Source organism: Peromyscus leucopus, chromosome 7 (assembly GCF_004664715.2).
Source record: "Peromyscus leucopus breed LL Stock chromosome 7, UCI_PerLeu_2.1, whole genome shotgun sequence".
Lineage (NCBI taxonomy): Eukaryota > Metazoa > Chordata > Mammalia > Rodentia > Cricetidae > Peromyscus > Peromyscus leucopus.
Genome location: NC_051069.1, coordinates 10,781,644 through 10,794,547, shown reverse-complemented (window position 1 = coordinate 10,794,547; position 12,904 = coordinate 10,781,644). Strand labels below are relative to the sequence as shown.

The 12,904-nt window shown below is 39.0% G+C and overlaps 1 protein-coding gene across 7 annotated transcripts in view; it reads right to left on the bottom strand.

Annotated features, from left to right (window-relative positions):
- Window positions 1-12,904, bottom strand: part of Glce (glucuronic acid epimerase) — a 70,969-nt gene that overhangs the window by 21,486 nt on the left and 36,579 nt on the right. For 2 of the 7 annotated variants that reach the window (XM_037207429.1, XM_037207431.1), the window contains exon 5: window positions 3,965-4,051. The exons of the other annotated variants lie outside the window; for them this stretch is intronic. The gene's annotated coding sequence lies outside the window, so the exon portion shown is untranslated. The remainder of the gene's footprint in view (window positions 1-3,964; window positions 4,052-12,904) is intronic. 7 annotated transcript variants of the gene reach the window in all.

The following is a 12,904-nucleotide window of genomic DNA, read 5'->3' as shown; positions in this document are numbered from 1 at the left end:
CAATTCTAAATACTGATGTGCATCCTCACAGACAACTGCTACCCTCAGCCCTGATCAGAGGAGACTCTTTCCAGGGGATGCTGGTGAATTTAGACTCACGGCTGTATATGATACTGATAAGTATAGCTGAGTATTCATTCCTTCTCGAATACTCGAAGAACCAGGAAGCACTGTGAAAGAGGAATGTAAAGAATGTAAGAGCCAGAAGATAGGAAGAAGAGCTAGGACTGTTATCTTCTAGACAAAACACAGCCATTGCAACCGATAACTCACAGCAACAGCAGATGCCAACACCAGGTTCGCACAAGAAAGGGCCTAATAGCAATAAGACGTCAGTTGTTCTCAACTCACAGGAACTGCCTATCAGATACCCTGTACATCAGGTATTTCCATTATGATTCATAACAGTAGCAAAATTACAGTTATGAAGTAGCAACAAATAATTTTATGGTTTGGGGTCACCACAACATGAGGAAATGTATTAAAGAGTCAAAGCATTAGGAAGGTTGAAAACTTTGGCATAAATGAAGGAGGAACTCCAGGGTCTCTACTCTTCAACTGCTGGACTATTGCCATTGACAGATTCATGGAGAGGGATAATTCTGCCTTCAGTTATGAATGCACTGATGACTCCACCAGGCACCAATAGATAATTCTAATCTAATAATCACAGACTGCCTTGATTTAACTAAATGGGTCATAAAACAAAACATCATGAATCTGGGAAAGGGGCTGATAGGGATGGGTAGAAGATAAGGCAAGGCTGGGAGAGAGTAATCAGAATGTATTATATACATGCATAAAGCTGTCAACAAAATAAATCAATTAAAAGTCTATGTTTTGCCTTGTATTGCTTTTTGGTTTTGGAATGGTTGCAGAATCTCATCTCCAGTATTTCCTATAAATCAGCAGCTAGATCTAAAGGCTTGATAAAAGTAGAGTTTGCTTTGTTCAACAGGAATATTTCATGACAGAGGTGTGAAATTTATCCAGGTTGTATACAATGTGGAACTATCTCTATAATACTAAAATTAATCTGTGTGCCAATCTCTTCAAATTTTCCTCAGTCCTTTCTTTCATATAACCTCAATAGCTTTTGATAGCTCCTCTGTTATTTTCCATGACAAGACATCCTAGGTTCATCATGTATATACTTCCTGCCTAAGACCTGAAACAGCCACTGTTTTCAAGTTCTGGTTCCTTTCAGTGTGAACATCTAGTGTTCAGTTGAAACTTCTTGACATTTCAGTATTTCAGGCGTATAGTACAGCTGTGGGCTTCTAGTGCTGGTTTCAGGTCAAGGTTCTTAGAAGTGGAGTTAGAGGGAATCAGACACTTATGCCTGTGAGGACTGGGTTATGCTGTTAGAAATAGATACCATATGTTCCAGCCATTGTTACTTTTTACTCACATTAAAGAAACCCAAAAGTAGGCAGTCTGAAGCTTTGAACTTAGCTACATGCTCATCAAGGACATAGCCACTTTTAATCTTTTTCTATCAACCTATGACCCAAGAAAGCTAGGGAAGCCTCAGCTTTATGTCTGCATTACAGCCCAGGAAGCAGCAGAAAGGCCCAAGGGCAAGAGTGCGTCTCTGTATGGAGTCAGGTCCCTTTAATGAGACTCCCCCCTTCAGTTTCACAGAATACTTCTGACATCTCATTAGCTAAACCTCAGGAACATGGCCATCTTAAGTTGAAAGGAAGGCTGAGAAATACCTATTGTTCCAGACAGCAATGTGCTAAGTTAAAAAAAAAAAATCAGGGTTCAATGTTTGAGAAGCAGAACATGGATATAGGGAGCAAGCCAGTGGACTACCACACCCTCTCACCAGAAAGTCTTTCCAATGCACAAATTAACCACTTTCTCTTCATATAGCTCTTTCTCCACATCTCACAGTGAGATATGAATCAATTAATAATTTTAATTTTACATAGCATATGCTTAGATTGTCACACTGATTAGAAGAAAGCAGATAAGTCTTATTCCTTAGGGACTGCACATTACTTCAAAGAACATTTTAGTTAGACTATAAGTGCTAAGCCTGAGATTCTTACAAATTTGTTGGCATTCTCTAGACTGAAGGTGCAGGGAAAATTTTACTTGTATATTTTGCTACAATTGTCACTGACGGTCAAAAGTAGTAAGCTGAAATATATCTAATCCAGAAACCCGGAAGGCCTGTTCTAGGCACAGTGTAAATAACTACACACTCCTTCAATCTACTTTACTTGGCTGTTGTTGCACAGCAACCTCATCTCTATCACCCCACACTGGTGCAGAGTACCACCAGCATGACTCCACATACATTAGCAATTCTGTTACCCCTGTCTATCATGGAATGTTTGGGTTAAAAATCCTCAACAAATCAGAAAGGATTTTTTTTATTTTTTTAAATTTTTGAAGAGAGGGAATGTTACCCCCGGCCCCATATACACTCCTCATATACTATGTGCTATATATACACAGTAGAATTTAGTCTAACATTTATCTGACTTCAAAGGGTTAAGTTCTTTCCACCAGGCTGCAGTATCACATTGGTTTCCAAATCATTATATATTTCTGTCACCAGGTAGGAGCAGAATAACTTGCTCATGGCTTGTACAGAGACAATGAGCAGCATCATGCACCAGCTTCTGAAAAGCAGATCTGTTCCTCAAGAGTCTCTCGGGTCTTCAGCTTAACATTCTCCAGTGGCAGCATAAGGAACTAGGACTGAAGGGCTGCTCTGTATCCACACTGCAGTGGAAGCTAAATACTTCTTGAAGTAATGTATAGCACTTAAGTAAAAGGCTCTCTGCTTGCTCTAAGCAATGTGTTAAACTAAACAGAAGCTATGGAAATAAATCAGTTTAGAAAGGAGTTGCAGGCCTTTGCAGCTGTGTAAGATTTCTCCACTCATTAGGAAAGCCAAGAAAAAGAGCCTAATGATGTGTTTTCACTGCTTGTTTCCCGAACAGGGGGACTTCACAGTATGAGTGAGAGCTTTCTCAGGAAGTTCTACAAGGAACTGATGACAGGAAGTCTCAAGGAACATCTTTTCTCAAGTTTGGTGCCAGAAATGACACAAGGAAGGCTCACCAGGAAGCTGGCTTACAGCAATTTTTAAACACAACCCTCCCACCCCCAGACAGGGTTTCTTGGTGTAGTCCTGGCTGTCCTGGAACTCGATTTGTAGATAAAGCTGACCTCAACCATCAGAAGTCTGCCTACCTGCACCTCCTGAGTACTGGGATTAAAGGTGTACACCACCTTGCCAGGTTAGCAATTTTTTACATTTTATTAAAGACATGGAGTCCTTAGTTATGTAGAAGAATCTGTATGTGGAAAGCAGAGCCTCAAATGATCTTTTAAAGTTAATTACTCTGAAACTTTTTGATATAGACATAATGGGAAGCATTTCTGAAGTACTTTAGAAAGCATCATACAGAAAAAGTAGACAGAATATAATGGAAATCATGTAAAAACAACCTATTGTTAGATTATTCCTATACTTACTACTTTTCTAATATTTATGATAAAGAAAGACATTGAGCAACATTGTCAGCTTTGGGTTACTACAACTAAACACCTGAGACAAGCTACTTAAAGTAAAGGTTTATTCAGTTCATTGTCCTTGAGATTCTGGTCCAATAGAAGGCAGCCTCTTTTGTTAGGGACGTAGGTGAGCATGGCACATCATCACAGGACCATATGTCTGGTAGAGTGCTCACAGTACAACATAAAGAGAGACAGAGAAGAGACTCAGGTTCCATAGGCCCTTTGGAGGGCATGCCCCAAGGATCTCAGGACCTCTTATAAGGTCTCATTTCTTAAAGGTCTCCCACCTCCCAACAATGTTCCCCTTGGAACTGTGGTACCAGCCTTCTGACCTGGCCTAATCTTTTGCAACTTAAAAAAAAAAAAAGTTTTAAATAATAAATATTGAACAGAATAGTGAGCAGGAGACAAGGGAGCTTCTTACAAAAGTGAAGAGGAAGAGACCAGCAGTTTCAAGTCCTTATCAGTTATCACATTTTCTTCTCTGAACTCCAGTGGGCGGCTCCATTTTCTAGATAAGAACACACATGGAGTCAAGTGTTGACTCACCCAGGCTTTGCTACTACTGTCAATCACTTTTTGTACTAGCTCACTGGCACCCCAAAAATGTCTAGGTTTAAATGAGATCACGTATGTACCTATGGAAATATGGAAATGTTTCTAAACAAAGGAAGAGTACTGAATTGGATTAACTGCAGAGTTCTATTTTTCTTTCAAATAGGTTACTAATTTATTCAAAATTATAATTTGTTCTAACTTAATAAATGGTATAGACAGAAGTCTAATAAATGATATAGGTGGAGACTAAAGCCAATTATAGACCAAACTCCAACTTTAAAACTTTTTTTTGTTTTTTATTTTTTGAGACACAGTTTCTCTGTGTAGCCCTGGCTGTTCTATAGACCAGGCTGGCCTCAAACTCACAGAGATCTGCCTCTTCTTCCTGAATGCTAGGATTAAAGGTGTGGCCCAGCCATTTTAAATTTTTAATCCAATGTTTGCCATACTACACATCGCTGTACTGCTAGCTAAACACACACAAAAGGCCACCCACCACCCATAAATTCATTTCTGCAGTGCCTAGAAGAGGTATCTATCAAGGAGGTTGGCACAAAAGAACACAAAGAACTTTCTGGGGCAATAAAAAATTCTATATTTTAACTCTTATGGTGGAAAATGACAAAATTCAAACTGTATACTTTAAAGGTGGTGCATTTTATTATACACAAATTATACTCAGTTGAGAGTCAATTTAGTAGGATTTCTGTCTCAAAATAATAAGTAAAAGAGGACTGAGGATATAGCTCAATGGTAGAGCACTTGCCTAGTATGCATGAGGCCTTGAGTTCAAATCCCAGTACCTCAAAAAACAAAAACACCCCCCAAAAACCCAACACTTTAAAAACTCTGACTTTTTAAGCAACAGATAAAATTAGTCTTGTATAAATGCACACATGCTACCTATTTGTTTTTGAGATGGGCATGCATCACTACATCTGGTGTATACACATACTGTGCACCACCCATGTGCTTGTTGCCTGCGGAGGCCAGAGGAGTGTGGATCCTCTAGAAATGGAGTTACAGGTAGCTGTGAGCCACCATGTGGGTGGTGGGAAACAAACCCAGGTCCTCTGCAAGAGCAGCCAGTGCTCTTAACCACTGCGTGTTGTGGAACAATCCTTTTGTTTGTCACACAAATTGGTTTAATAAAAGGTGACTGGCCAGTAGCCAGGCAGGAAGTATAGGCGGGACAACCAAACTAAGGATGCTGGGATGCAGAAGGGAAAAGTCAGAGAAGTCACCAGCCAAACACAGAAGAAACAGGACCTGTACAAAATGAGGTAACAAGCCATGAGCCACGTGGTATAACATAGATAAGAAATATGGATTAATTTAAGTTGTAACTGCTAGTTAGTAATAAGCCTGAGCTATCGACCAAGCATTAATTAATTAATATTAATATTAATAATTAATATTAAGTCTCCATGTTGGTTATTTGGGAACTTGTGGGTGGGAAAGAAAAGTCCACCTACAACTGAGCCATTTTTTCAGCCCCAAGATAGATGATGTTATATAAATTAAATAAACTTTCTAAAAATTTTTCTCATCTATAAATCAGATATAATATCTATTTCATGAAATAGTTACAATATAAAATAAACACCTCCATTTAGTGCCTACCACCCAGCAGACACTCATAGTAGGCAGAGAGTGGGAAATGCTTAGCAAGTTATGCCTTTTAAGGCCAGCAAAATGAATGATCTTCACCTATCTACCAGTTCATTTAATAAAATATTTAATACACATCTATGGACATTTTCTCAAATAAGCAACGTGAAAAATCAGAGTACATATTCCCCTGAAAAGAGTACTTTTCTTTAAGCTTCTGTAATTTTTATTATCTCATAAAAGTTGGTAAGAACAGCAATCAAGAGAAAAAAAAAATACAATCTGCCTTTGCACAGAATGATATATTGGTCAGGAACATAAATTTTACCAGCCATAAATGTGAATTAAGTAAGATTTAAGCTAAGCTCTCCCAGATGAACAATTTTCCAAACAAACAGGAAGGTGATTGGATTGGATTACTGCAGCACTGTAGGATTTTCTCCACCTCCTATTTAAGGCTTCACCACACACAGAGTGAAGGATGTATTTTGTCAGCTTTAAAATTTGAAATGAAAGCAAACTACTGCACAGAAATTCTGTTTAGCTAAGTAATATAGCTGTAGTAGATGTCAATTTTATGTAAGAATTATTTAATTTACAGAAATATATTTTCTATACATAACACATAATCCAAAAGTTAAAACCATATTTCACAGATACTTATGCAAGCAGTTTACACAATAATCAGCATGATTATTTAGAGTTGAAAGCTGAACCTAAATATTAGACAAAAACAAACATTTATCTTTGTTTTCCCCCAACCACATCCTTAACCACTTCCTTGGGTTTGTATCGGCATCACAAATATCTCACATAGACTTGGATGTCTTTTCTCCCTACCATAAGTTCTATCACACAGCCTATACCCTGCTTCATGCTTAAAGAAATATATATATATATATATATATATGTATGTATATATATATATATACATATATATAAAAGTTCCTTCAAATATAAACTTCAAGACAGAAGTTTAATTATTACTCAGGCTTGGGATGTAGCTAAGTGGTACAGTTCTTGCCTAGGAATGTCTTGAGGCCCTGGGTCTGATTTCCAGCATTGAAAAGTAAACTATTACTCACATTTGGTAAATTTTAGACATCAAAGACTAGCAGATATTAAGAAATCAAAAATTAACATGATACACAAATCTTCCCTTTTCTATTATACCAACTGCAATGCAGATAAAGCTTTCATATAGTCCAAGAGTAATGGGTTATATGACCTGTGATAAACATTCACAACAGAGGCTGTACTTCTTTCTTGGAGACAAAATTTTTATCTCTACAAAGAAAGTTTTAAAAGAAGTCTAACAGTACATACCAAATGTGAAGATAAGATACCCATTTTCTACCCAATTCCTTTTCTTTTTTTTCTTTCTTTTCTTCTCTTCTCTTCTCTTCTCTTCTCTTTCTCTCTTCTCTTCTCTTCTCTCTCTCTCTCTCTCTCTCTCTCTCTCTTCTTCTTTTCTTTTTTTTTTTTTTTTTTGGTTTTTTGAGACAGGGTTTCTCTGTGTAGCTTTGGCGCCTTTCCTGGAACTCACTCTGTAGCCCAGGCTGGCCTTGAACTCACAGAGATCCACCTGGCTCTGCGTCCTGGTTGCTGGGATTAAAGGTGTGCGCCACTACCACCTGGTGCCCAATTCCTTTTCAAAAAATTTATTTTTATGCTTTTGTACGGACAACTCAAAAAGTGGTGTTATTAACTAGAAAAATTCTTCCATCAAACATGGTAATATTTTGCCATTATTTGAACTACTTTTTTGTTTCCCTATCCCCATCTATAACTTGCTATACTTTCTTAATTTGTCTGACAACATCTTGTAGTTCAGTAATGTGTTCTTTTCTTTTTTTGAATATTTCTCTTGGTGTTTCATTTAAAAATTTTAAATTACATTTTAATTTATTTAGAGTGTATGTGATGGCGCATATGTGCCATGACACACATGTAGAGGCCAGAAGACAATTTTGGTTTTTTCCTTCTACCACATGGATTCCAGACACCAAGCCTGGGCAGCCATACCTTAGTAGTCCATCTAGATATATGCAATGCCATATCTTCAGTTTTTTAACTCTTCCTTTTTTTCCCTGAAATATGTAGTATGTTACTGATTCCATTTCAGATACTGTTCTTCTACAGAAGTTCTATTTGGGTCTGTTTTTGTAAATAACGCCCATTTTCCTTGGCATGTTCATGTTTTCCTCTATTCTCTTGAACATAAGGAATACATTTATAATAGCTGCCTTAACGTCCATATCTGATAATTCCATCACATGTTGCCTCTCTCTTTTTACTGGTTGATTTTTGTCCTAGCTAAGGATCGTATTTTTCTGCCTTAGAGATGTGAAAAGTAGTGTACTTTTCCAAATTAGTTATGACTATATTTATCTTATATGCTTAACTTCAGTAAAGTATTCAATGATATTCTGCATTTTTAAAGAGCAGGTACTATTCATAGTAAACATGAATGAAAATGTCCTCACTGTATTTTACCCTAAGTATACAGCATAGTATCCGTTATGTATAAGCACAATGAAGCATAAAGCCTTTTATTCCTGCATAACTGAGACTTTACATCTATCCATAAGATACTCCAACTCCCCATTTCTCTCTGCAACACAGCCCTTGGCAATGAAGTCTAACCATTTTAAGTAGCCTTGGACACAATGCCTTTATGTGGTAAAAGAGAAAAGCGTCTATCTAGCTTTTTAAAATAAGGTCCCAAATCCATTTCAAGAGGGTTCTGACATCAAGAATAAATGACCTCCTAAAGGCTCTCACATTGGAAATACATCCATCAATATTGTGGACTGAATACTGTCTTAGTTAGGGTTTCTATTGCTATGAGGAGACACCATGACCAATGAAACTCTTTTTAAGTACATTTATTTATGTTTGTTTGTTGTTGTTGTTTTTTATTTTTTTTAAATATTTTTTAAGATTTTTATTTATTTATTATGTATACAGGAGAGGGTGCCAGATCTCATTACAGATGGTTGTGAGCCACCATGTGGTTGCTGGGAATTGAACTCAGGTCCTCTGGAAGAGCAGTCGGTGTTCCCAACCTCTGAGCCATCTCTCCAGCCCTGTTGTTGTTTTTTAAATCCCAGCCAGTTTCCCCTCCTTCCTCTCCTCCCAGTCCCCCACTGTTACCCACCCTCTAATCTACTCCTCCATTTGAACAGCGTATCAAGTTGCAATAAGACTAAGCACTTCCCCATGGGCTCATAGGGGCTCACAGAGACTGAACAGATGACCAGGGAGCCTGCAGGGACTGACTGACTTAGGCCCTCGGAATATATGCAACAGTTGTGTATCTTGCTCCTCTTGTTGGACTCCTAACAGTGGGAACAGGGGCTGTCCCTGACTCTTTTACTGGTTTCTGGGACCCTAGTCCTCATTTTTTTTTTTTTTTTTTTTTTTTTTTTTTTGGTTTTTCGAGACAGGGTTTCTCTGTGTAGCTTTGCGTCTTTCCTAGAACTCACTCTGTAGCCCAGGCCGGCCTCGAACTCACAGAGATCTGCTTGCCTCTGCCTCCCGAGTGCTGGGATTAAGGTGTGCGCCACCACCGTCTGGCTTTTTTCTTTTTCCCTTTCTTTTTTTTTTCCCCAAGACAACTCTTCTTCTTTTTTTCCTTGAAATACTATGCTTTACTTAATACTAAAGACATTACTAAGGGCTGGGGATAAAACTGTATGGAAAAGCACAACATACCATGTACAAGGCCTGGGGTTCAATTTCTAACACATGGAAAAGTCAATAAGGAAAGACAAACATCCAAGGCAACTCTTATAAAGGAAAACATTTCATTGAGGTGGAGTCTTACAGTTTCAGACGTTTAGTCCATTATCACCATGGTGGAGAGCGTGGCGGCTGGGAGTAGGGGGGCATGCAAGCAAATACGGTGCTGAAGAATTCTATATCTTGATTCAAAGGCAACAGGAAGTGAACTAGGACACTGGGCATGGCTTGAGCATATATGTGACCTCAAAGCCTGACTCCACAGTGACAGATTTCCTCCAACAAGGCCACACCTACTCCAACAAGGCTATACTTCCTAATAGTGCCACTCCCTATGGGGGCCATTTTCTTTCAAACTACCACATTCCACTGCCTGGCCTCCAAAGGTTTATATAGCTGCAAAAATGTTTTCAGTCCAACTTCAAAAGTTCCCATAGTCTATAACAGTCTCAAACTTACTTAAAAGTCTAAAGTTCAAAGTCTCTTCTGAGATTCATGAAATCTCCAAAATAAAAATAAAAAAGCAGATCACATACTTCCAACATATAATGGCATAGGATATACATTACCACTCCAAAATGTAGAAAAGGGAGCATAGTGGGGAAATACTGGACTAAAGCAAGACCAAAAACCAGTTGGGCAAACTCCAAACTCTGCATCTCCACGTCTGATGTAAAAATGCTCTTCAGGCTGGTCAGTGGACGTCTTTAATCTCAGCACTTGGGAGGCAGAGCCAGGTGGATCTCTGTGAGTTCGAGGCCAGCCTGGTCTACTGAGCGAGATCCAGGACAGACACCAAAACTACACAGAGATACCCTGTCTGGGGGGCGGGTGGGGGGGAAGAAAGAAAGACAGAGAGGGGGAGAAGGAGAGGGAGAGAAAGAGAGAGAGAGAAAGAGAGAGAGAAAGGAAGAGAGAGAGAGAGAGAGAGAAAGAGAAAGAAAGAAAGAAAGAAAGAAAGAAAGAAAGAAAGAAAGAAAGAAAGAAAGAAAGAAAGAAAGAAAGAAAGAAAGAAAATGCTCTTCAGATCTCTAACTCCTTTCAGCTTTGTTGACTGCAACACACTTCTTTCTCTTGAGCTGTCTCCACTTCCTGTTAGCAGCTCTCCTCAGCAGGTATCCCACAGCTCTGGCACCTCCAACATCTTGGGGTCTCCAAGTCAATCCAGGCTTCAACTTCACAGCTTCACTCAATGGTCTCTCTAGGCCTTCGTTCAGGGACACCTCTGACACTTGCCTGGCCTTACCAGCTTGCATTTGTCGCGGAGGAAGGTTCCATAAGGCCTTTCTTCTCTCCTTGACCCTAACGCCAAAACCACATGGCAGAAGCTGCCAAGTTCTGCTGCTGTCTAGGGCTGGATTATGGCCCCCTTGTTCAATTACATCTTCACCAGCTTTCTGTTTTCCATGGTTTCCTTCACCGCCTAGGCCTGGTTGTCCTGAAACTTGCCCTGTAGACCAGGCTGGTCTCAAACTCAGAGATCTGTCAGCCTCTGGCTTCCAAGTGCAGGGATTAAAGGTGTGCGCCAACACAGCTGGCTCTAAGCTCTTCCTTAGTTCCTTTTCACAAATTGGAAACGTAACTGGGTGAGATATTTCCCTGAATTTACCACTCCCATTATTCTATTTCTTAATTCATTTATCGCCCTGAACCCAGGACTTAGTTGCATTCCACTTCCTGGTGCTCCTTTTCTCCCCAAATTTTACATATTCTAATTTACCTGCTCAGCTTGCTCCTTTTCATTATAAATCTTCATTACAGTTACCACTAATAACCACATGACAGAGTCTGTACTAGGCTGTTTTGAGATTTCCTCTGCCAATGGAAATAATTCAGAAACTCTTCACTTTAGCCTCAGACAGACTCTTTGGGTAAGAGTAAAAGGAAGCCACATTCTTCACCAAAATATTACCAGAAGGATCTCTAGGCCACATATTAATATTCTTCTCCTCTGAAACCTCTTGAGCCAGGCCCCACGGAGTTCAAATCATCCTCAGCACCACTGTCTTCCATGCTTCTACTAGCATGCTCCATTAAGCAGTGCTTAAAGCATTCCACTGCTTTCATAACCCAAACTAACAAAGTTCAAATTCCTCCAAACAAAAATATGGTCAGGCCTACCACAGCAATACCCCAGTCCCTGGTACCAAATTTCTGTCTTTTTGGATCACTACTGCTGTGAAGAGACACACCATGACCACAGCATGACTGAGGTGGACTCTTACAGTTTCAGAGGTTTAGTCCATTATCACCATGGTGGAGAGCATGGCGGCTGGAGTATGGAGGCATGCAAGCAGACATGGTCCTGGTGAATTCTACATCTTGATTTAAAGGTAACAGGAAATGAACTGGACACTGTGAGTGACTTAAGTCCTCAAAGCCCACCTCCACAGTGACACATTCCTCCACAAGGCCATACCTCCTAATAGTGCCATTCCCTTTGAAAGGGGCAGAGATTGTGTGGGGAAAAAAATATAGTTCCAGATCTACCAAATTTGCTGAAACATGAATAGGAACATCCAGGAAACACCACGAACTCCAAGTAGGATGAACTCAGAGCTCAGTCACCACTATGGAAAGCAGAGATACCCTATGGCCTAACAAGTCTGTACGTCAATACATTCCCTGAACTGAGACCTGAAATGAGACTGAACCATGGTCTCAAAGTTATATCTGTACACTCAAGTTGACAGCAGCATTGTTCATGGACATAGCCCATGTGTCCAATGATGGATGAATGGATACATGTGGCCAAATACATACAGTGGAATATCCTTTACTTTTGTTTAAAAAGAAGAAAGCTATAAAATGCCCAATTTTAAGGGCATTATACTAAATGAAATAAGTTATACACAGAAAACAAATACTGTAGGACTTATAATAGTTATAATGAAGTAGCTAGAAAGTCAAAAAGAAACAAAATAGTGGTTGCCAGGGAAGTTACTGGAGACTTATTTTAATGGGTACAAAGTTTCAAAATGAAAACCTGTGAAGAAACCTGCATAACATTTGGAATATATTTAATATCCCTGGACTACATCTAAAAAGTGGCTAGGACAGCAAATTTCATGCTATGCATATTTTAACACACACACAAATAGAAACAACGAAAGTACATCAAATAAAATTTAATCTTAGAAGCTAAACTCTAATGATTTAATTTACAGACAAAAAGAATAAGAGCTGAGTGGCTTGTTCCAAGTTACACAACTAGTCTGGCTATAGTAACTTCAGAATTCAAGTCTTCTAAATCCCAAGGCTGTGCTGGCCTTTGTAACTCACTACCTAAGCTGATCTATTTGCAACACAGGATGGAATAAACAAATATACTCATAGCGCCCACACAGTCTATAATCTACTTCATCTTAGAATGTATTAAAAGGATATTAAGTCATTGGATTCTTTATTTTTTAAGTATTTTGGGCTTTTTCTTTACCAAATGTGAATTAAT